The 24,681-nt window shown below is 34.7% G+C and overlaps 1 protein-coding gene across 3 annotated transcripts in view; it reads left to right on the top strand.

The window, feature by feature from the left end:
* Positions 1 to 24,681, top strand: part of THSD7A (thrombospondin type 1 domain containing 7A) — a 773,396-nt gene that overhangs the window by 153,597 nt on the left and 595,118 nt on the right. The window lies entirely within an intron of this gene.

Here is a 24,681-nt window from a genome sequence, read left to right on the forward strand (position 1 = left end):
TGATAAATGTGTATCAGACTTTAATTCTTCTGAATGCTCTTACATTTTACTCTTTGACCCATTGTGTTCTGGTTTTTGCTTCTTCTTTCTCTGGTTAGCTGAAGCTTGCCATTTTAGCCCTAATCCTTCAGAACTCTGCTGTTGACAGTTGTAACACAGGAACTATTCCTTACTCCTACCTACTATTCCTATATTCCCTTTCCTTTCATTTTTCTCTATATTTCTTGACGGCTTTTTTTTCTTTGCTTATTTTCTGGACATTTCATGACCAAATATCCTTCTCCTTACTAACTGCTATTCTTCTAGAATTGTCTGATATAACTGTATTTTCATTTTGTTGCTTGATTTTTTTATCTCCTTTCCAAAGGTCTTAGAGTAGGAAGGAGAGTGATCTAATGATGTTACATAGAGATAACAGGAATTGCATCTACTGTTCCAAATGAAGTATGATTGTCCTTTTTGTGAGTAGTTGATTGATCACCTACAATGTTATGTACCAGCCACTGTGCCTGAGGCCCTGGGGATACAAAGATAAACACGTCATTGTGAAATCAAGAACCTTTTAAAATAAGCTCCAGAGAAATGTCAGATTCATGTAATTGCTTGGTTTATGATGACAGATAATACATGGCCTTGAATCCATCATGATGGCAAATGATTGTAGTTCTCCATATCCATATTTTAATCATAAATGGCAAATGATTGTAGTTCTCCATATCCATATTTTAATCATAAATGGCAAATGATTGTAGTTCTCCATATCCATATTTTAATCATAAATGGCAAATGATTGTAGTTCTCCATATCCATATTTTAATCATATATGCTAACCAGTTCTTAGCATTGCTGGAGAGCCAAGTTAGTCTGAATAGTATTTTTATGTAACTGAGGGATTTGTGGTTTCTTGACTCTTTAAAAGATTTTTTTTTGGTGAAAATCAAATGTGTGACACCTTTCTCTTTATATCTTTTTATGAATAATTTGGTCTAGGAGATTGGAAATGGTGGGGAGTGTGATTACCATGATACAGTGATTAGAAGATAACAATGAAAAATGGTGACCAAAGTAACTTAAGTGTTAGAAATAAATAACCCCAGTTAAAATTTGTAGTTTTTATCTAAGTATTTTGTGCAGGGAAATCTTTTCTTGGTGATTATTTTGTGTGTATTTTAAAAGTTCCTTTAGAAATAATTGATTCAGCCAAGTGTCTCTTCAAACTCCCCTCTTCCCCAACCCCTGTGGATGCTGCAGTTTATAATACCCTTTCTTACTTCTTCCTGTTAATGCAAGACTAGTCCCCACTTTCACTTTTTTCTAATGTCAGTACCAGGTAAAGAATACAGCATTAGGACTAGAAATCATAAGAATTCACAAAGAAGAGTAGAATGCCGCCATTTCCCATTCTGTTCCGATAGGTTGTTTTCCTAAAACCCTGCACTTCCTCCTTACTCCTGTATACCTCAAAGCGCTTGATCTGTGTTTGCTGGAGAGCCTGCTGAGATGAAAGTTACTAAAATAAAGGTCAAATTTACTTGCCTCATTGATTATCCTTTGTATGTATGTATTTTCCCTGTAGGTACAAATGAGGTGGAAAGTGAAATGAGTCTTTGTTGTTGACAGTAACCAGTCTTAGAAAACATTGAGAAAAGGTTTTCATTTACAGAAAGGATTATGGGGGGAAATTCTATAAAAGTATGTTTACTTCTATGGTAGACCAAGAAAGAAACCCCTGGTAAAAAACATAGTCCAGTTCCTAGGCCAGAGGAAATAAAGGAGGTAATTCAGTTGCTAAACAGACAGAAGAGGGTGATAGGAATGAGGAAACTAAGATGTGTTCTGTTTTCCTAAAAAATGAACATTTTCCTCTAAACGCTTACAAATGTACTCCTTAGGCTTCACTGGTCCACTTCGCTTTTCGGTTGTCTTTCTGGATCCCTTGCCTCAAGTGTCAGAATTCACAACACAAAATAGGCATGGATTGCTTTTTCAGGAGGTCTAATAAATAATGACATTATTTCTAGCTTTAGAAGTGCCCTTGAGGCTAACTGGCTTTATCATGGTTTTTGAAAGTGTTTAACAGATTCTCCTTCCAAAATATAGTCTCACTATTTAACACCATACCTATGTATTCACCATTAGAAAATTATTTCTTAGAGGCTTTCTGGGTTTCAAAGAAATCATATTAAAAGGCACATTTCCTTAGGGTTGTTAGCACATGAGTGATTATGACATATCTAAGAACAGATTCTCAAAGAATATATCATAAGACATGTAACTAGAGAGGTCATGCTATCTTCCAGCTCCAGTAACGTTACTAATTCTAATAAATACATTAATCATTTTAAGTTTTTACATAATTTATATTTGTTTACAAGTATAAACTGTATCAGGATAACACTGATGTCTATTTAAAGTAATTCAATATAAAGAAATATTTTTAAAATATTAGGCACAATTTAAGTAATTTCTTCAGAAAATTTTAGCCATTATCTAATATTGTATGCAGCTCCGTCTTCCTTGATAAATTAACCATGTTTTCTTCCTAGTATGACCCATCTATTGTTTTTCTTTCCTTCTGTTCTCCATCATGATAGAGTTCTTAACAAATTTTCAGAGTAACACTATTCTAAGTAATGAGTTAAGAGTATAGCCCTAATCAGTACATATCCAGTCCTTGCCTTCCACATAACACACAAGGTTACAGAGATTTTTGTGTTACTTGCTAATAACAACATCCTTATCCTGATAACATTTCTCAGTGGCTAGATAAAATTGCTGTAATGACTTATAAAAGTATCTCTACTTTAGAGGAAGCATACCTCAACATAATAAAGGCCTTATATGACAAGCCTGACAAGACCACAGCTAATCTCCTACTAAATGGTAAGAAACCAAAAGATTTTCCTTTAAGATCAAAAACAGGACAAGGATGCCCACTCTTACCATTTTTATTCTACATATAATTGGAAGTCCTAGCCAGAGCAATCAGGCAAGAAAAAGAAATGAATCCAGATTTGAAAGAAAATAGTAACACAGTATTTTTAGATGACATAATATATGTAGAGAACCTTATACTCCAACCAAAAATACTCTTAGAACTAATAAATACAGTAAAGTTGTGGAATACAAAATCAGCCTACAGAAAGCTATTTCATTTTTATACACTAATAATGAACTACCAGAAAGAGAAGTTAAGAAAATAATCTCATTTATGATTTCATCAAGAGGAATAAAATACATAGGAATAAATTTAACCAATGAAGTGAAACTCTACACTGAAAACTATTAAGACAATGATGAAAAAACTTGAAGACACAAATAATGAGGGGTACTTGGGTGGCTTAGTTAAGCATCTGCCTTTGGCTCAGGTTATGATCCTGGGGTTCTGGGATCAAGCCCCATGTGAGGCTCCCTCCTCTGTCCCTCCTGCTCGTGCTCTCTCTCTCTCTCAAATTTAAATAATGAAAAGATATTCCTGCTCGTGGGTTGGAAAAATTAATATTGTTAAAGTGTTCATAGTACCTAAAGCAATCTATGCATTCAAAATTCCTTATCAAATTCCAGTGGCATTTTTTACAGAAATAGGATAAACAATGCTAAAATATGTGTGGAACCACAGAAGATCCCAAATAGCCAAAGCAATCCTGACGAAGAAGAACAAAGCTGGAAGCAACATGCTCCATGGATTCAAAGTATATTACAAAGCTATAGTAATCCAGACAGTAGAGTATTGGAATAAAAAAACACAGATCAGTGGAACAGAAGAGAGTTCAGCAATAAACCCATGCATTTATAGTTGATTAATTTACAGCAAAGGAGCCAAGAATATATAATGAGGAAAGGACAATCTCTTTAATAAATGGTGTTGGGAAAATTAAACAGGTATATTTGAAAGAATGAAAACTGGACCACTGCCTTCAACAATACGCAGCAATTAACTCGAAATGGATTAAAGACTTGAATGTAAGACCTGAAACCATAAAATTTCTAGAAAAAAAATATAGGCAATAAGCTCTTTGATGTAAGTCTTGGAAGCAATATTTTGATTTGACTCTGAAGGCAAAAGCAACAAAAACAAGTGGGACTGAAAACCTTCTGCACAGCAAAGGAAATCATCAACAGAATCAAAAGGCTACCTACTGAAGGAGAGAAAATATTTGCAAAGCATATATCTGATAAAGGCTTAGTAGCCAAAATATATAAAATACTTCTAGAACTCAATAGCAAAAAAACCCTCCAAAAATCTGATTACAAATGGGTAGAAGATCTGAATAGACGTTTTTCCTGAGAAGTCATACAGATGACCAATAGGTACATGAAAGGATGCTCCTCATTAATCATCAGCGAAATGAAAAATGAAAATGTCAATGAGATATCCCCTCATACCTGTTAGAATGGCTACTCTCAAAAAGACAGTAGGCAACAGGTGTTGGCAAGAATGTGGAAAAAGGGGAACCCTTGTGTATTGTTGGTGAGAATGTAAATTTATGTAGCCACTATTGAAAATGTTATGGAAAGTCCTCAAAAAAATGAGAACAGAACTGTTACATGATCCAGCAATTTCTTTTCTAGGTATATGAAGAAAATAAAAACATTAACTCAAAAAGGTATATGTACTCCATGTTCATAGCAACACTATTTACAATAGTCAAAGTAGGGAAACAACCCAGATGTCAATCAATGCATGAATAGATGCATCATATCAATAAGACAAAGGATAAAAATCATATCATTTTAATAGATGCAGAAGAAGCATTTGACAAAGTATAACATCCATTCATGATAAAAATCCTCAACAGAGTAGGTTTAGTAGGAACATATCTTAACATAATAAAAGCCTTACATGAAAAACTCACAGCTAACTCTATACTCAGTGGGGTAAAACCAGAGCTTTTCCCCTAAGGTTAGGAACAAGAAAAGGATGTTTGCTCTCGCCACTTCTAGTCGACATAGTAGTAGAAGTCTTAGCCATAGCAGTTAGACCAGGAAAATGAATAAAAGGCATTGAAATTGATAAGGAAGAAGTAAAACTTCTACTGTTTCTGGATGATATTATAATCAAACCCTAAAGACTTCACCAAAAAAACTATTAGAACTGATAAATGAATAAGGTGGCAGGATACAGAATCAATGTATAAAAATCTGTTGCATTTCTATACACTAATAATAAATCAGCAGAAAGAGAAATTAAGAAAGCAAGCTCATTACAATTGCACCAAAAATAATAAAATACCTAGGAATAAACTTAACCAAGAAGCTGAAAGACCTATACTCAGAAAACTATAAAACACTGATGAAAGAAATTGAAGATGACAGAAAGAAATGTAAAGATATTCCATGCTCATGGGTTTGAAGAACAAATACTGTTCAAATGTCTATACTAGAAGCAATCTACAGGTTTAATGCAATCCCTATCAAAAGACCAACAGCATTATTCACAGAACTAGAACAAATAATCCTAAAATTTGTATGGAAACACAAAAGATCCTGAATAGCCATAGAAATCTTGAAAAGTAAATCTGGAGGTATCATAGTTACAGATTTCAAGTTATACTACCAACCTGTAGTAATCAAATAGTATGGTACTGGCACAAAAATAGACACATAGGTTAATGGAACAACATAGCCTAGAAACCCATGATTGTATGGTCAGTTAATCTTAAATGAAGGAAGTAAGAATATGCAATGGGAAAAAGACCATCTATTCTGCAAATGGTTTTGGGAAAACTACAGTTAACATGCAAAAGAATGAAACTGGACCACTTTGTTACACCACACACACACAAGAAGTCAAAATGTATCAAGGACTTTAAATGTGAGACCTGAAACCATGAAAATTCTAAAATAGCACAGGCAGTAATTTCTCTGACCTAGACCGTGGCAACATTTTTCTAGATATATCTCCCGAGGCAAGAGAAACCAAAGCAAAAATAAACTATTGGGACTACATCAAAATAAAAACTTCTGCATAGTAAACAACGAACAAAACTGTAAAGCATACTGAATGAGAGAGGACATTTGCAAATGATATATCTGATAAAGGGTTCGTATTCAAAATATGTAAAGAACTTCTAAAACTGAACACCCCAAAATGCAACTAAAAATGGGCAGAAGACGTGAACATTTTTCCAGAGAAGACCTCCAGATGGCCAACAGATGCATGAAAAGATGCTCAACATCACTCATCATGAGGGAAATGCAAATCCAAACTGTAGTGAGATACCACCTCACACCTGTCAGAATGGCTAAAATCAAAACACAGCAACAAGTGTTGGTAAGGATGTGGAGAAAAAGTAACCCTCCTATACTGTGGGTGGGAATATAAACTGGTGCAGCCACTGTCAAAAACAGTATGGAGGATCCTCAAAAAATTAAAAAGAACTACCCTCCTACCCAGTAATTGCACTACTGGGTATTTACCCAAAGAATACAAAAACACTAATTTGAAGGCATAAATGCACCTGTATGTTTGTTGCATTATTTACAATAAGCAAATTATGGAAGGAGCCCATGTGTCCTTCAGTAGATAAGTGAAGAACGTACACATAAACCTACATATACATACAATAGAATATTATTCAGCCATAAGAAAGAAAAAAATCTTGCCATTTACAACAACATGGATGGAGCTAGAGAGTATGTCAAGTGAAATAAGTCAGAGAAAGACAAATACATGTACTTTCACTCATGTGGAATTTAAGAAACAAATGAACAAAGGGAAAAAAAAGGAAAATTAAAAAACGGACTTTAACTCTAGAGAAGCGGTTACCATAAGGAAAGAAGTAGAGGGAGGGGTGAAATAGATGAAGGGGATTAAAAGTATCCTTATCTTGATGAGCACTGAGTAATACATAGAATTGTTGAATCACTGCATTATACACTTGAAACTAATACTCTGTTAACCATACTGTAATAAATTTTTTTAAAAAAAATCAAGGATTATTCGGGGGAAAATAGTCTACCTACTCTACAAGACACAGCTGCAGTATCCTATCGATCTACTTTGGGAAGTTGTGTATTAAACAGTCTCAGAGACTCAAAGTACAGATTAGGGTACTAACAAATCTGAGGGGAAAAAGTGTGCATGGATGAAGAAAATGTGATATCTATGTATAATAGAATATTATGCAGGTATAAAAATAACGAACTCTTGGTATTTGGGATAACATCAATGGACCTTGAGGATATTATGCTAAGTGAAATAAATCAGAAAAAGACAAATACCATATGATCTCACTTATGTGCGGAAGCTTAAAAAAATTGAAACTCCTAGATAAATAGAATACATTGGTATTTGCCAACACTGGTTGGGAGAGGTGGGCAAAATGCATGAAGATAGTCAAAAGGTAAAAACTTCCAGTTACAAGTTAAGGGGATGTGATGTATACCATGGCAACCATAGTTAACAGTACCGCATTGCATATTTGAAAGTTGCTAAGAGTAGATCCTAAAAGTTCTCATCATAAGAAAAAACTCTCTATGGTGATGGATGTAAACAGACTTACTGTGGTGATCGTTTAACAACACAGTTGACCCTTGAACAATGTGGGGGTTAGGTGAGCCAACCCTTATCCCCTGCCCCTATGCAGTGAAAATCCATCTACACCTTTTGACTACTCCCCCCCCCCCAATCCTAATTACTGGTAGATTACTGCTGACTAGAAGCCTTATCAATAATCAAGAGTGTTCATTAACACTTTTTTTTGTTATAGGTGTTATATAGTGTATTCTTACAATAAAGCAAGCTATAGAAAAAAAGAATCAGAAGGAAGAGAAAATACAGTACTGTATACATAAAAAAATCCACATATCTGTGCAATTCAACTGGTGTTTTACAAGGGTCAAGTATATATGTGTGTGTGTGTATAGTCATGTTGTACACCTCAAACTAATATGTGTATCTATTATAATTCAATAAAAATTTAAAATATGTCTATGTTTATTATGTAAAAATGACATACTAGTAACAAGTCAAACCAAATGAAAGGTGTAAACATTCTAAAGTGAAAGTATCTCCCCCTAAATATTATTCCCTAGAGGAACACTAGTACAACCTTAGCGTATACCCATCCATATTTCTTATGAAAGATGACATTTTACTTAAATGGGATCCTACTCGCTGCTCCTGTATTTCCTGTTCTGTGTCTTCTTTAACTCAATATTATGTTGGCTATTTTAAGAATTTCAGTCTACTTTTTTCCTTTCAAGTACAATGTTTTCATTTTCACTGGTTGCATGGCTTTCCACTGCCTGGATTAATCATGCTCTGGTAGGTGGATATTTAGTTTCTTTTTCATTTTTCATTGTTCTAAACAATGGTGAAAAACAACACTGAGTTTCATTGATCTTTTAAATCTTTGGTATTTGTCATTCTTTTATTATGAATAAAGCCGAACAATGTTTCTAATAGGTTAGACACCTTACAGTCCAGTGTGTAGGCTAGCACTTGGTTGGTTTGCTAGGCTTGTGTTGTAAACTTGAAATCACTGCTACCCTCTTCTACATTCTTCCTGTATTGTATTCTTCCAGGGGAATCCGAAGAATAAATTTTCCAGGATCCCTTTTCTTAATTATTCTAAGATATATTCAGCGAACGAGAGGCATTCAAGGATATTAGCTTTTAGAGAAAACTAAAATCAAAATTTAAATTTGGATGTCAGTTGACTTATGCTGCAATTAATCTGTTATACGAATCAGTTTTGATGATCTGACCTAATTTGCCTAATTTGAATTTCTGATTCAGTTTGAGTCAGTGTACTACCAATGAACATTTACAATTGTTATGTTATGTGGAAGTTTTGCAAATGATAGTTTTCAAGTAGCTCCCATAAAAACAGTGACAAAAAGCGACTTTGAAATTCATTGGTGATTCTGTACTTTCAGGAGACAACAGTTTTTATGCTTCTCTTTTAGGATCCTATTTCTGCCATTCTGTCTGTATAAGAGGTGGTATATCCGTTGATATAGTGACTGAGCATGGAACTCAGCTGCATGTTGCCTTTTCATACCGATCAGATCTGTTGAAATGTAGTGGACTTGGTCACTCTGAAATCCTGTTGGTAAAATCCAGTAATGCAAGAGTTGTTGAAACCAGGCCAGATGTTAATGTCTTCAGTTTACATAGGGTTTTATCAGAGATGGCAAATAATTGTTTGAACTAGCCAAGATCACATTTCAGAAACAGGAATTCTAGAAACTTGTTGGATTATGATAACCAGTGTGTAGATTTTGAATATATTAAAGTTTTCTCTAGCTGCTTTTTAATCTATTTTCTTGATAAATCTACAATAGTTCCATTGCTAAGAGCATGCCATCATAATGATAGAGTATTTTGCCCAAAAATATGCAAAAGGATTCATATGTTGAATATATCAGCCTATTCCATAATCTTAGTTGGATGTCTTGATCATTTAAATACATGTTGGAAAATGAAATATATAAAAATGTCACTTCACTGATTTTGAGAATATGATTTATGTGATACAACTAGAAATCTTATCTGGGAAGTTATGTGTGATAAGGGATTTTCAGAGTCCTTGAGAAATTTTTGGTTGAGTGTATTTCTTGAGGATGGTGGATATATTTTAGATTTAGTATCAGACTTGTTATGATAATCTTGACCTGCTTTATCTATAAAGGAACGTAAATAATCAGAATTTATCTTGAAAGAGTCAGTTCTTTTGTACTTCAGGGGCCAGGAAATAGGAGGTAAGTGAAGGATCAGGATAGTGATTGTCTCTGAAGATTGCTGAGACAATTTAAAGAGATTCATGGATGGAGAAACACAGAGTAATGTAAATATTTTACAATATCAAATTCCATTTTTATGTTTCTTAATTCTGGATATTTCAGGGTGGCATGTACAGTCATATATTTGTATAAAAATTGAAGGAAACAGTTTTCTTTAAGTGAAAGAAATATTTTCTGTAGCCACGAGTTCATTATAGTTTTGTACCCTCCTTTTTTCCTTCATAGTAGAGATAATGAAGGTAAAGTCTTGTTCTAAATAGCTGAGTATTATGAAATTTTAGTAGAATCACTGAGAATTAGGACTTATATGGTCTTGATTTGGGTCATGTTACTTGAGTTATCTCTTGGTCCTGGTATTTTTGTGAGCAAAGCTTAAAGAAAGTTAAAATTATTCTGTGGACTCTAATGAATCTCTGTATTTTATAGACATTATCACAACTAATTAATCCTTATATTAATCTCATCAAATAAAAATTACTAGCATTTCACAAATAAGAAAATAAAAGCTTTGAAGGATTACATAACTTGTATGAGCTAAAAAGTATCTAAGGGCCCTGTCCTATACCCATCTAAAGCCTGTATTCAGAATCACTAGTCATTACTAATTCTGTAATATTTCTGTCCATAATCTTGGGACTCAGTTTTCTTAACACTGTTCATTTTTACTATTCACACTTGAAGATCTTTGTTTGAATAAGAAACAAATGTTAGCAGTTTTGTCTTTGTTATTGTTAAACCCATAACTCATGATTTTGTTCCTTTAATTTTCCTTGCAATAATCTGAAGTCAAAGAGCCAGAAGTGGATTGAAAAGTGGATTGAATTGAAAAGTGCTCCCCTCCGTCAGTCTTTCCTCTTTTTAGAAAACAGAGGAATAACCGTATTATTTTTTTAATCTCCACTGATCCCACTTGTAGGCAGGGGTGGGAATCACTAGATAGGACTGTTATTTGAATGGTGCATTTGCTGTAAGACAGAATTTAAGAGTTAAATAACCTCTTGATTAACATTCATTTTTGTTGTTTAAATATTTCTTATGATTGTAGCATTGGAGGACGTTGAGCTTTCTCTTCTTTTTTCTTAACTACTTCTGTGGTTGTAAATACCTACCTACATGCTTAAATCTGATAATTTATCTTCTAACTCAAAATATTTTTTAAAAACTGGAAAATAAAACCTGGAGCTTAGGCATTCAGTTGCTTGACATCTCCACTTGGATAACTCATATCAATCACCCTAGTAACCACTATCCTAACACTAACCTATTATCCTAATACTTCAACTTCAGAGCAGTCCTCAAGATTAGGAATTGCAGTGATTAACCACAGTCATAATAAAACACATGAGATAACCACACAATGGACCACAGACTTCCTCCACTCTGACCAATGAAGAGTTTAGCCTCTTTTGCTGAGCCATGCCACCAAAACAAATATGGCATAGAGCAAGCCCTGGCATTTGACTGAATATATTAGCAGAAAATGATGGAGAGGAAGAGGGAAATAAACATTGTTTCAAGAAACAGGAAAAAAAATGTACTCTGAAATATACTTTATAAACAGTTTTTTAAAAAGATTTTATTTACTTAGCACGAGTGGGGTGAGGAGCAGAGAGAGAGAAGCAGGCTCCCCGCTGAGCAGGAAGCCCGATGTGGGACTCCATCCAAGGACCTGAGATAATGACCTGAGCTGAAGGCAGACGGCCAACCGACTGAGCCACCCACATGCTCCTATAAAACAACTTGTAAATTTCATCCTTCGTAATCTGTACATAGCAGAATAGATGTAGATAGTATGTGTATACACATATATAAACGTATTCTTATTTGTTAATAATGTCAGCTTTTGTCTGATATCCTAATATTATCAGATTAAAGTTTTTGATGTTCCTTTAAAAACAAATGATAAGTGATAGATCATAGATATTTTGATGTGTCACTTTGATGTTCACAGTAAAAATTTTAAAGAATCAATGACATTAGTAAAGTATCTTTTCTGTAGTCAAATTTTCAAGTCTAACAAAAAGTCAAATTGATAGTCTTTTGTAGGTTAATATAACTACATGTTACCTTTTCAATGTGATTGTGGTAATTTAAATGTAGGCATGTACGTATATATGTTTTTATGTGTAAGTGTGTGTGTGTGCTTATACATATAACCTGAGGAGCTTAGGTTTTAGTTAGGACTATTCTAGTGTAAATATTCAAGATGATTAAAGCAGATGATCATAAATTATGAATGACTTTACTTGATATTATTTTGACTTAATGCTTCAGGGATGTTCCTCAGAATTGAGGGGGATATTTATTTATTTATTTATTTATTTTAATGATTTTTTATTATATTATGTTAGTCACCATACAGTACATCCCCGGTTTCCAATGTAAGGCTCAATGATTCATTAGTTCTGTATAACACCCAGTGCACCATGCAATACGTGCCCTCTTTACTACCCATCACCGGTCTATCCCATTCCCCCGCCCCCCTCCCCTCTGAAGTCCTCAGTTTGTTTCTCATAGTCCATAGTCTCTCATGTTTCATTCCCCCTTCTGATTACCCCCCCTTTCTTTATCCCTTTCTTCCCCTACCGATCATCCTAGTTCTTATGTTCCATAGATGAGAGAAATCATATGATAGTTGTCTTTCTCTGCTTGACTTATTTCACTTAGCATTATCTCCTCCAGTGCTGTCCATGTTGTAGCAAATGTTGAGAACTCGTTCTTTCTGATAGCTGAGTAATATTCCATCGTATATATGGACCACAACTTCTTAATCCAGTCATCTGTTGAAGGGCATCTCGGCTCCTTCCACGATTTAGCTATTGTGGACATTGCTGCTATGAACATTGGGGTGCATATGGCCCTTCTCTTCACTACGTCTGTATCTTTGGGGTAAATACCCAGTAGTGCAATGGCTGGATCATAGGGTAGCTCAATTTTTAACTTTTTAAGGGACCTCCACACTGTTTTCCAGAGTGGCTGTACCAACTTGCATTCCCACCAACAATGTAGGAGGGATCCCCTTTCTCCACATCCTCTCAAACAATTGTTGTTTCTTGCCTTGTCTATTTTTGCCATTCTAACTGGCGTAAGGTGGTATCTCAGTGTGGTTTTGATTTGAATTTCCTTGATGGCTAATGATTTTGAACATTTTTTCATGTGTCTGTTAGCCATTTGTATGTCTTCATTGGAAAAGTGTCTGTTCATATCTTCTGCCCATTTTTTGATTTGTTTATTTGTTTCTCGTGTATTGAGTTTGAGAAGTTCTTTGTAGATCTTGGATACCAGTCCTTTATCTGTAGTGTCATTTGCAAATATATTCTCCCATTCCGTGGGCTGCCTCTTAGTTTTTCTGACTGTTTCCTTGGATGTGCAGAAACTTTTAATCTTGATGAAGTCCCATAAGTTCATTTTATCTTTTGTTTCTCTTGCCTTTGGGGATGTGTCATGAAAAAGGTTGCTTTGGCCGATGTCGTAGAGGTTGTTGCCTATGTTCTCCTCTAGAATTTTGATGGATTCCTGTCTCACATCGAGGTCTTTCATCCATTTGGAGTTTATTTTTGTGTATGGTGTGAGATAGTGGTCAAGTTTCATTCTCTTGCATGTAGCTGTCCAATTTTCCCAGCACCATTTATTGAAGAGACTGTCTTTTTCCCACCGGATGTTTTTTCCTGCTTTATCAAATATTAGTTGCCCAAAGAGCCGAGGGTCCATTTCTGGGCTCTCTATTCTGTTCCATTGGTCTATGTGTCTGTTTTTGTGCCAGTACCATGCTGTCTTTGTGATCACAGCTTTGTAGTACAGCTCGAAATCCGGCATTGTGATGCCCCCAGCTTTGTTTTTCCTTTTCAACAGTTCCTTGGAGATTCGGGGCCTTTTCTGTTTCCATACAAATTTAAGGACTATTTGTTCCAGTTCTTTGAAAAATGTCCTTGGTATTTTGATCGGGATAGCATTGAAAGTGTAGATTGCTCTGGGTAGCATGGACATTTTAACTATGTTAATTCTTCCCATCCATGAGCATGGAATATCTTTCCATCTTTTTATGTCTTCCTCAATGTCTTTCAAGAGTGATTTATAGTTTCTAGAATATAGGTCCTTTACGTCTCTGGTTAAGTTAATTCCAAGGTAACGTATGGTTTTTGGTGCTATTGTAAATGGGATGGATTCCCTAATTTCTCTTTCTTCGGTCTCGTTATTCGTGTATAGAAATGCAACTGATTTCTGAGCATTTATTTTGTATCCTGCCACGTTACTGAATTGCTCTATAACTTCTAATAATTTGGGAGTGGCTTCTTTTGGGTTTTCCATATAGAGTATCATGTCATCTGCGAAGAGAGACATTTTGACTTCTTCTTTGCCAATTTGAATACCTTTGATCCCTTTTTGTTGTCTGATTGCTGTTGCAAGGACTTCTAGTACTATGTTGAATAATAGTGGCGAGAGTGGGCATCCTTGTCGTGTTCCTGATCTTAAGGGAAAGGCTTCCAGCTTTTCCCCATTGAGAATAATATTTGCAGTAGGCTTTTCATAGATGGCTTTTATGAGATTGAGAAATGTACCTTCTATTCCTACACTCTGAAGGGTTTTTATCAGGAAAGGATGCTGTATTTTGTCAAATGCTTTTTCGGCATCGATTGAGAGGATCATATGGTTCCTGAGTCTTTTCTTGTTGATATGATGTATCACACTGATTGATTTGCGAATATTGAACCACGCTTGCATCCCAGGTATGAATCCCACTTGATCGTGATGGATAATCCTTTTAATGTATTGTTGGATTCTATTAGCAAGTATCTTGTTGAGGATTTTGGCGTCCATATTCATTAGGGAAATCGGTCTGTAATTCTCCTTTTTGATAGGGTCTTTGCCTGGTTTGGGGATCAAGGTAATATTGGCCTCATAGAATGAGTTTGGTAGCTTTCCTTCTGTTTCTATTTTTTGAAATAGCTTTAGGAGAATAGGTATTATTTCTTCTTTGAATGTTTGGTAGAATTCCCCAGGAAAACCGTCCGGGCCTGGAGTTTTGTTATTTGGAAGGTTGTTTATCACTGACTCAATTTCTTCATAATTAATTGGCCTGTTTAAGGAATCAATTTCTTCCGGTTTCAATCTTGGTAGTTTATAGGTTTCCAGGAAGGATTCCATCTCTTCCAGATTGCTTAGTTTATTGGCATATAGCTGTTGATAAAAATTTCTAATAATCCTTCCAATTTCAATGGTGCTCGTCGTGACCTCTCCTTTTTCATTCATAATTTTAATAATCTGGGTCCTTTCTCTTTTCTTTTGGATAAGTCTTGCCAGTGGTCTGTCAATTTTATTGATTCTCTCAAAGAACCAGCTTCTAGTCCTGTTGATCTGCTCTACTGTACTTCTGGTTTCTGCTTGATTGATTTCAGCTCTAATTTTGGTCAACTGCTTCCTCGTGCGTGGATTAGGCCTGTCCCTCTGTTGCTGTTCCAGCTTCTTGAGGTGAGAATATAAAAACTGCATTTTAGATTTTTCTATTCTTTTGAGTGAGGCTTGGATGGCTATGTATTTCCTGAGGGGGATATTTAAAGAATATGGTCTGCCATGCATTTTGTACCTGACCTGGTGCCATTTCCACAGAGACCCGTTGCCCAGAGATCGCTTTTTTTGTGCATGCTGTAAAAGTGTTAAGCAGCGTCGTGATGAATACAGGGCACACTAATCTCTCTGTGAAATATGTTATTAGTTACAATGAGAGCAGAGTTTTCTAACTTCTGTGTGGCTGCTTTTTGAATAACTTTGAGTTTAATCAGAAAAAAAAAAAGTGAAAATGTTGGGAAAAATTTGGTCTGTTACTCAGAGGGAAAGCAAAGGTGAATCCTGTACAGCATTTTATCTTTTGTGTTAATCTGCTAACATCTTCATGCTATGTCTTAAGTGTGGGGGGAGGGCAGTGCTAGTAAGTTAATATTCTAAGAGTTGGTAGTACAACTCCATTTAGAAGGGAAAAAATTTATTCCTTAAAAAAAAACTTGATAAGTAATTGGTGAGTTCATGTTTTTGAAACAGGATTGCTAAACTCCCATTTTCAGAAGTCCATCCTAGAACTCTTATATATAGAATATTCTATGTTCTGTATATTCTATATATGAGGGTTCTGTAGGATGAGCACATGCCACATATCTACGTACCTGGTTATAGAAAGAGAGCTATGTTGGTGTCAGAGAAGGATTTTTGAGCTAGAATGGCTAGGTTAGAACCTAATGAGTTAATGTTCTACGGGGCAATGGCCTATAACCTTGGGGACCTTTTTTACCAGCCAGGAATCATTTATATTTGTATCAGACAACAATCTACAAGTTAACCTGTAACTTTGACTTCTCTGGGCTTTTAATTAATAATACATACTAAGTCAACGATGCTGTCTCAGGTAATGAAACAGTCCTTAGATGGGCTGTTAAACAATGCTCCAGTGTAAAATTAAAAAGGTTTGCTGCTTTCTCTTTGCCTTATTTCTAAGTCGTGAACATTTTTTTTCCTTAACAGAATAGTCATTGCTGTGTAAGTAGCACTCTGTAAATGTTTTTAAAACATAGGAAAATGATTTAGGAGGTGACACACTGGGAGCTTATGTTCAGGGTTAAGCTTAGAGTATAAAACCCATCTGTATAGGATAGGAGTTTCTTTTTTGTTTCCAAGAGGGAGGAGAGATGAGATAATGGAGAAGGGGCCAGAAAGAACATGAGTCAGGGAGAAAATGTGAGATTGAGCACTGCATGGGGAAGGCCAAGAGAAACCAATAGTTGTGGCATTACCAGAAGGAATTTTTATACTGTGCAGTAGAAATCTAATCCATTTCTCTTGCCTTCTATTCTTTAGTAAATTCTGTTCTCATGAATGTTTTATGTATGCTTTTTAATTTTATTTTCAGAAACTGGTTAAAGGGCTCAATTACATTGGTAGATTACTCATTTATAAGGCATTTATGTATTAACTTTTGAACCCAACTGTGTGCTAAGCATGTACGGTTTGCTGGACACACTGTGTTTAATCGACTGCAGAAAACAAAGAGCCTTTATGGAGCTTATAGCTTAGTGCAGAAGTCAGGCAATAAATAAACACATAAATACATAATTATAACTTTTGGTGAGTGCTATTAAAATGAATAGGATTCAGTGATAGAGATTAATAGATTTAAAGATGTGTTTTAATGACATCATCAAGGAAAGCCCCTCTTAGAAGGAGGCCTTGAGGCAGACCTGAAGCAAAGACCATCCAAGAAGAAGGTGTCCCTGTGTCTTAGTTTCTAAAAGTTGCCATAACAACCACAGACTTGGTTGCATGAAACAGCAGAAATGTGTTTTCTCTCAATTATGGAGGCCAGAAGTAAAAAATCCAGGTGTCAGCAGGGTTGTTCCTTCTGGAGGCTCTGAGGGACGACAGATCCATGCCTCTGTCCAAGATTCTGGTGGCAGCCAGGAATCCCTGATATGCCTTGGATTTTAATTCCATTACTACCATCTCTCCTCTGTCTTTACATTGTCTTCTGCTCTTGAGCATCTCTGTGTCACAAGTCTCCCTTTGCCTTTCTCTTGGAAGGAAACTGTCATGGTGGGCAAACCCTGAATCCAGGATGAACTCCACTGAAATTCTTAGTTACATCTGTGCAATTTAACCCACCACACCAGGCAGAGGGATTAACATGCGCCCAAAGTTGTGGTAGACAGCTTGGCATGTTCAAGGAAAGAAAGAACATTTGGGATGAGAGGAAGAACAGATCCCAATCGAGTTGATGTGGTAGGCGGTATTGTCCTGTTACCTACTATGTCAGTGACTAGAATTTAGACTAGAATTGAGAGTTAGAATTAGACTTAGAATTAGACTAGAATTTAGACTAGAAAACATGTGAGTTTTCACCTGCATGGGGAATAATTTGAGCTTCACGGGGACCTGGAGTGGGGATTGAAGATGTCTGTGAAATTCATTTGATATTCAACTTACTAATATTTATCTCATCTATCCAATATTTTCAAATGCCTTGTGACTTAACGAGCTTATTCTAAGTAGATATGCTACAAACTTTATGGGTAAATTATCTTCACAATTACCACTTGTACTTGTTCATTCTAGGAGGTCATCTTTTAACGGCCCTGGCCTCTCTTGTTGTGACCATATCCCATTTCTGAGGTCAATGCCTAATGGTATTTTTTCTATTTTACATTTATGTGAAAGAGAGTGAACCCCAAGACATTGCCATAGTATTGTTCAAGTTATACAGACCAAACCTCGTCCTGTGATGTATGAACACATGGCACTAGAGAATTGTTGTAGTTGTGTGTCACCAATTGGAAAAGCTTGTTTAGGTCTCTTTTTAAGATATGCCAATGGAATTCAGCTTAGAGTATAAAATAACCTGCTTTGAAGTCCTACTGAATCTGAAAAATCCCTGTCCAAGTAAATGAGTTCTATTGGCTTCAGTTTTGTCTCCTTTCAAGGAATCATTTTAAAACTCTTTACTTCAGGAACACCACTATATGTAATTGAGGACAACTTATAAAAAGGCAGCAGTATGCAACTGGATTATAGCTGATGGCTTCATTAAGTACAAATAATAAAGAGACTTCTTTTAACCTCTTAAATGTGGCTTTCCGGTGTCCTTGCCTGCTGATGTGGTGCCGAGATTACTGATGTGTCCCAATAGCAGACCTTCCTCCAGGTAGGGTCATAATCGTTTTTGAACGTTTTAGGATATATATCTTTAATATTGTTAGCCCCTAACTTCAATGCTGAAATACTAATAATGTTAATAAACCCACTTTAGGAACCTTTCTAATCAAGTGATAATATTTTCTGCATTTCTAAATAGTTACTAGTAACAATTTCTACTGCTTAGAATTTCCTCTGAAAATAATGTAACAGCAGCATCCCTATAAAGGAAACCATTTGATGAATAGTCTTAAGTGTTGCTGAGAAAAATAATTGAAAAGTAGGACAGAACAAAGTCAATTCATTCTAACATACCTGTGTACCTTCCTTCCGCAAAGCAAAATGGAAATAAACATTAAATTATAATGGGTTTTTCTGTCAGGCAGTTGAAGGACTTTAAAAATAATTTATAGGATACAGAAATCCGTACGTAATGAGCATTTTCCTCAAATATGCATTGATTATATGGGACACACATTGAGAGACTTTGGGGGCCTATAATTTTTAATAATTTAATTGGAAAGCTATGCCAAATGACAATTTAAAAATTAAAAGCACAGCAGATGAATTAATTCATTTGACCTAAGATGCTTTTAGATCAACAAAATGAGCTAACATATAGCTTTCCATGGAGCAGGAACGGAGATGTACCTCACTGCCAAAATGAAACCTGACCAAAAAAAGGCACTTTGGAAAATAAGATTGTTTGTTGAGATGACATTTAAACATAGTTAAGGAAATAGCCACTCCTTATGACAAATGTGAGATTGTGTAGAATAATTTACTGAATAATATTTTGTGGAAAAATTTAGAAAATCATGCTCATGTTAGATTTATGTTTTCCTTTGAAATATAAAAAGCTTCCCAGCAATTTCTATCCCTTAAGAGAATTATAAGTTACTGGTTTGTTGTATTTCTTATGTTTAACTTGGAAGCTTGTTTCTCTGTTGTTAACGTGGCTGTGAATAATGGGACAATAAGATTAAAGTAATATTTTATTATTTTAAGCCTATCTCTGTTTTGTTACTTTCCTTTTTTCCCCTTTGGATAAGTAAATATATACTTCTGGTGTTGGGACAATATTTAGAGCAGGAGAAAAAAACAAAAATAGAAAAAGTCATTTTTTTTTTCAGTCCATAAAGCTCTTTTGAACAAATAATAGTACTAGATCAAGGAACTTACAAATTTTTGGTTAAAACCACAAAAATTAAGAGCACGAAGTCTTTTTTATTAATAAATACTCTTTATAGAAAATGTAACAAGAGGACTTATTTTCCTTTTACAAATAATTCAGTTTAAAAATCTAGTATTAAAATTAGAACAATAGGTATAGTTAGGTTATGATAAATAGACCCTATGAAGAATCATGTCTTAGAAAACAGTTGTCATAGTCTTCTGGCTCTTTCTTCTGATCCTTGGGTAAAGTTACCTAGTTAGTTAGCCTTTCTAGCATAATTGGTTGATTGGCTCAGCTTCCATCTCACAGCAAAGGAGAAAACCTTAGCTCAGTGGCATCTTTTCTTTCATCTATCCCATTCTCATTGTGCTAGCCTCATTTTCTTCTTAGTTAAAAATAAGTTAGAGGTTTGTATACTTCTAATGGCTATAAAATTTACTGCTCAGCAAGATAAGAATTACGGGATTTAGTATGGTGTATATATTTATTACAGAATATTATTATTATCTTACAGATTATTCTTTATTTAGAACTCTCAAAGAGAAACTGCACTGGATAAGTTAAACAGGCAAGGAAAACATTATTCAAGATTATTGAAATAGAGGTCAAGACTATTGCAGTAGGAGAGAAAGACTGAACTCAACTCTTCTCAAAAGGCTGGAGAATTTTTAAGCTCTGGGGTGAGCTAGTGAAAAACGAATGGAGGATGTATTAGTAGGGAGGTTTGTCAAGGTGGTTAGTTTAACTGTGTTTGCCAGTTGGGGATTATGGAAATTAAGCTCTACCCACTACTTGGAACGCTGTCTTTCTGGATGATTATATTTCAAAGGGTTTGGCTCCTAGGTCTTTGAGAAAGACATTCCTGGGTTATAAAACTGGCAAGATGCTGGAAGATTTATATTTCAAAGGGGCAGAAAATGAATTTCCAATAGCTGTTTTTCTAAAGTAAGAAAACTTACTCCAGTGTTCCAAAGTAAGAAAACTAGTTTTCTGAAGAAAAAAAGGGATGTTAGAGGGCTAGAGTCACAAAGGAACCTGTCTAAAGTTTAATCAAGCTGAGGGATGTTTTGATCAAAACTAATCGGCCATGTTTCCAGAGGTTATCTAATGTTCTTTTTATAAAGGCTGTTTTATTTCTAAGTAGTTGTCAAAGCTAATGAACAGTTGGGTCTATAAAAAAATATGAATATAGTTATACTCCTGCAATCATTTATCACTATGGCTTTATCTCTAGATTCTAAACTTAGAAAGTATAATTGCTTTGGGACAAAACTGTGTTCCCACCAAAATTCATATGTTAAAGTTCTAACTCAATGTGACTGATGCTACTAATACTGTATTTGGAGATAAGGTTTTTAGGAGTTAAGTAAATGAGGTCATGATGGTGGAATCTTAAACCTGTAGGACTGGTGGCCTTGTAAGAGAAAGAGAAGGATATCTTTGTCCTTCATGCAAGGGCATAGGGAGAAGGTGGCCATTTGCAGGTCAGGAAGAGAGCTATCATTAGAACCTGACCATACTTGCACCCTAATATTGAACTTCAAGTCTCTGGAACTGTGAGAAAATGTCTGTTGTTTAAGCTTCCCAGACTACCGTATTTTGTCATGGCAACCCAAGATGACTAGTACAGTAAATGTAAATAGCATACTTCAAAATAATGTGGTACAAGATTGGTTGATATATCCTGAAGCATAGTCTTCAGGGATACTTATCTGATAACCTCAGGTCCAAGATGACTTTTCTTTGCAGTAAGACTGATGTGGATTTTCAGTGAATGAAGACCATAATCCATTTGCTAATTTCTCAAGTTTTTTGCTTGTATTTATTAGGTAGTACACAATTTTTTTTTTTTTTTTTTTTTAGATAATACCTTGGAGTGCATTTAGAGTCAGGATAAAGGCAGCTAGCATATCTTTTGACTCAGTACCTATCAACAGAATCATTAGAATCCCATCCAGCTTGTACTATGTCTTTGGCTCCATTTCAGCTGCATATAATGGGGTGGGTGGGAAACAAGAGGAGGCTGAGCAGTGAGTCCAATGCAGACCTCTATCCCAGGACATCAGATCATGACCTAAGCCGAAGACGGACACTTAATGACTGAGCCACTCAGGTGCCTCCTTATTTTAGCCTTTCTAATAGAGATCTAATGATAAACGAATTGTGGTTTTTATTTCCTTATGAAAAAAATATGTTGTGCACTGTTTCACCTGCATTCTGGCCATTAAGATACTTTCTTTTGTGGGGTATCAGGTCTTTGGCACGTTTTTAGTTGATATATAAGAGCTCTTTATATATGATGCATGTTAAGTCCTTCGGGTATGTGTAATGCAAATATCAGTCATTACAGTTTGTATTTCTATTCTTGTTGTCTTTTAATGAACAAAATATTTTATCTTAATGTGGTTCAATTAATTTTCAGTCAATGAATAGCCCTTTTTGTCCCTTGTTTAAAAAATATTTACCAATCCCACATTTAAAAAGATGTTTCATATTTTATTTTAAAATATGTATTCACTTTGGTGTTTGGATTGGCAGCAAATCTGGATTTGTGTTTTGTAAATGATGGATGGGTCCAGGTACATGTATCCCATAGGAACATCCAATTTATCTCATACCGTTTGTAGAACAGACCAGTTTTTCCCATTGTACTGCAGTTATCTTTGTCATAAATTAGGTGACTTCCATTGGGAAGTCTATCCTTTTGCCTATCCCACATTGTCTTAATATAGTTTTATAGTGAATCTTGATATTTGGTTATGTTAGTACTCAAGATTTGTTCTTTTGAAGATTGCTTTGACTAGTTTTGGCCCTTTACATTTCTATATTAATTTTAGGATCATCTTGTTTCCACCAAAATTCCTGAGATTTAGATTGGGATTTATACCACCGATGTGCTGCACAATGAATCACCTCCAAATTAAACAGCATAAAGCAACACATATTATCTCCAACACTTAGCTATCTGGTGGTTCTGATACAGTGTCTCTCAGGAGGTTGTAGTCAAGATGTCAGTTGGGGCTGCATTCATAAGAAAGCTTGACTGAGGTTGGATGATCCACTCTGGTAAGACTCACTGTTGACTCACTCAGTTCCTCACTATTAGCTGCCACATAGCTACACTGTTACCTCTACAGTGGTGCTTGAGTGATCTCAAGGCATGGTAGGTAGATTGCTTTCCTCATAGCAGGTGATCCAAGAGAGAGAATAGTGAGAGAAAGTGACCAAGATGGAAACTGTAGAATCTTTGATAAACTAGTCTCTGAAGTGATATACAATCATTTCTATAGCATTCTGTTGGTTACACAGACCAACCCTGGTATAATGTGGGAAGCTATTAAAAAGAGGTATTAATATCAAGAGATGAGGATCACTGGAAATCAGTATAGAGTCAGGGTTTCATTAAATCTATAGATAAATTTTGAAAGAATTGTTATCCAAACATTACTGAGTCATATAACCAAAAACACAATATATTCCTACATTTATTTAGCTCTTCTTTAATACTTCTCAATAATGCATTTTAGTGACATTTTCACACATCTTTTGTTAGATTTACTTCTAAATATTTGACTTCCAATGTTGCTATAAATTATTTCATTTTTTATTTCTGTTGCTGCTATGAGCAATACAATTTAGTACATTGGTCTTGTATCTAGTGAAGTTTCTTAATTTGCTTAGTACTAATTTTTTTCTAAACATTATTTTACATATTCTAAGTGCACAATTATGTCATCTATTAATAATAGTTTTATTATTTTCTAATCTTTAATGCTATTTTTTCTTCTTGACTTATTACATGGGCCGGAATTTTCAGTAAATATTGAAGAGAAGTGGTGATGATGAACATCATTGTCCCATTCCTATCTTCTGATTATTGAGGTATAATATGTATACAGTAAAGTGAATATCAGAAACGTACAGCTTAATTTTTGCAAGCAGAACACATCTATCCAATAAACTTAACATTATCAATAAGTCAGAAGTCCTCATCTTGGAAGTATAATCAATCTCTTGACTTCAGACCACATATTTTTACCTGCTTTTATATTTATGTAAATAGATCATATCATATGTAATCTCTTGTTCCTCAGTATTTTGCTTTGCCACTCATGTTAGAATTTGTAGATATTCTTTATAAGGTAAATTCCTTTCTATTTCTAGTTTTGCAAGATGGTTTTTTAAAAATCATAAATGGATGGTGACTTTTATGAAATTTTTTACTGTGTCTATGAAAATACTTGTTTCTTATTTTTCTGTTGTTGCGATCTTTCATAGTGATATGATTATTAAACCAGCTTTTCATTCATGGAATAAGTCCCTGGTGTCATGGTGTACCATTTCTTTTTCTTTATCACTGAATTTGACTTGTTTATATTTTATTTAGAATTTTTTTCTATATTCTCAAGATTCCTTGGTATTTTACTTTTCTTATGTCTTTATTATGTTTTGGTAGCAAGATTCTTCTGGCTTCTTAAAATATATTGGGGGATGTTCTCTTGCTATTATCAGAAAGAGTGTTGTGTAACATTAGTATTATCTATATCTTTAATATTTCAAAGAATTCACTGATGAAGATACGTAGACCTAGGGTCACTTTTGTGGGAATGTTTTCAGTAGCAGATTTAATTTCTTTACTTGATACCAAGTAATTCAGGTTTTTTATGTGCTCTTATTTTTCTATAGTTTTATTTTGAGGAATTTTTGCAGTTCATTTCAATATTTACTGCTAAAAAGTTGTTTATAATCTCATGATCTTTTTTGGTGTAGCTAGGAATGGTATAAATGCTACTATATTACCATTTGTCATCCCTGATTTTGTTGTTTGTTTAATTCTATTTTTTTTCCTTACTCTGTCTTTCTAGGGATTAATCAATTTTATTCATATCTTCAAAAGTTTAAAGTTTACTTCTTTTGAATCTTTGTGTTATATTTTATTCATTTATTCTTTTTTATTATTTCTTCCCTTTTATATTTTTAGATTTGATTCACTTTTCTCTTTCCAACTTCTTGAAAAACATATAATTTATTTTCAAGCTTCTTATTTTCCAGTACAGGCATTTAAAGTTATACATGTGTTC

This window comes from Ursus americanus, chromosome 3, assembly GCF_024610735.1.
Source record: "Ursus americanus isolate L20-20 chromosome 3, mUrsAme1.1.p, whole genome shotgun sequence".
Classification (NCBI taxonomy): Eukaryota; Metazoa; Chordata; class Mammalia; order Carnivora; family Ursidae; genus Ursus; species Ursus americanus.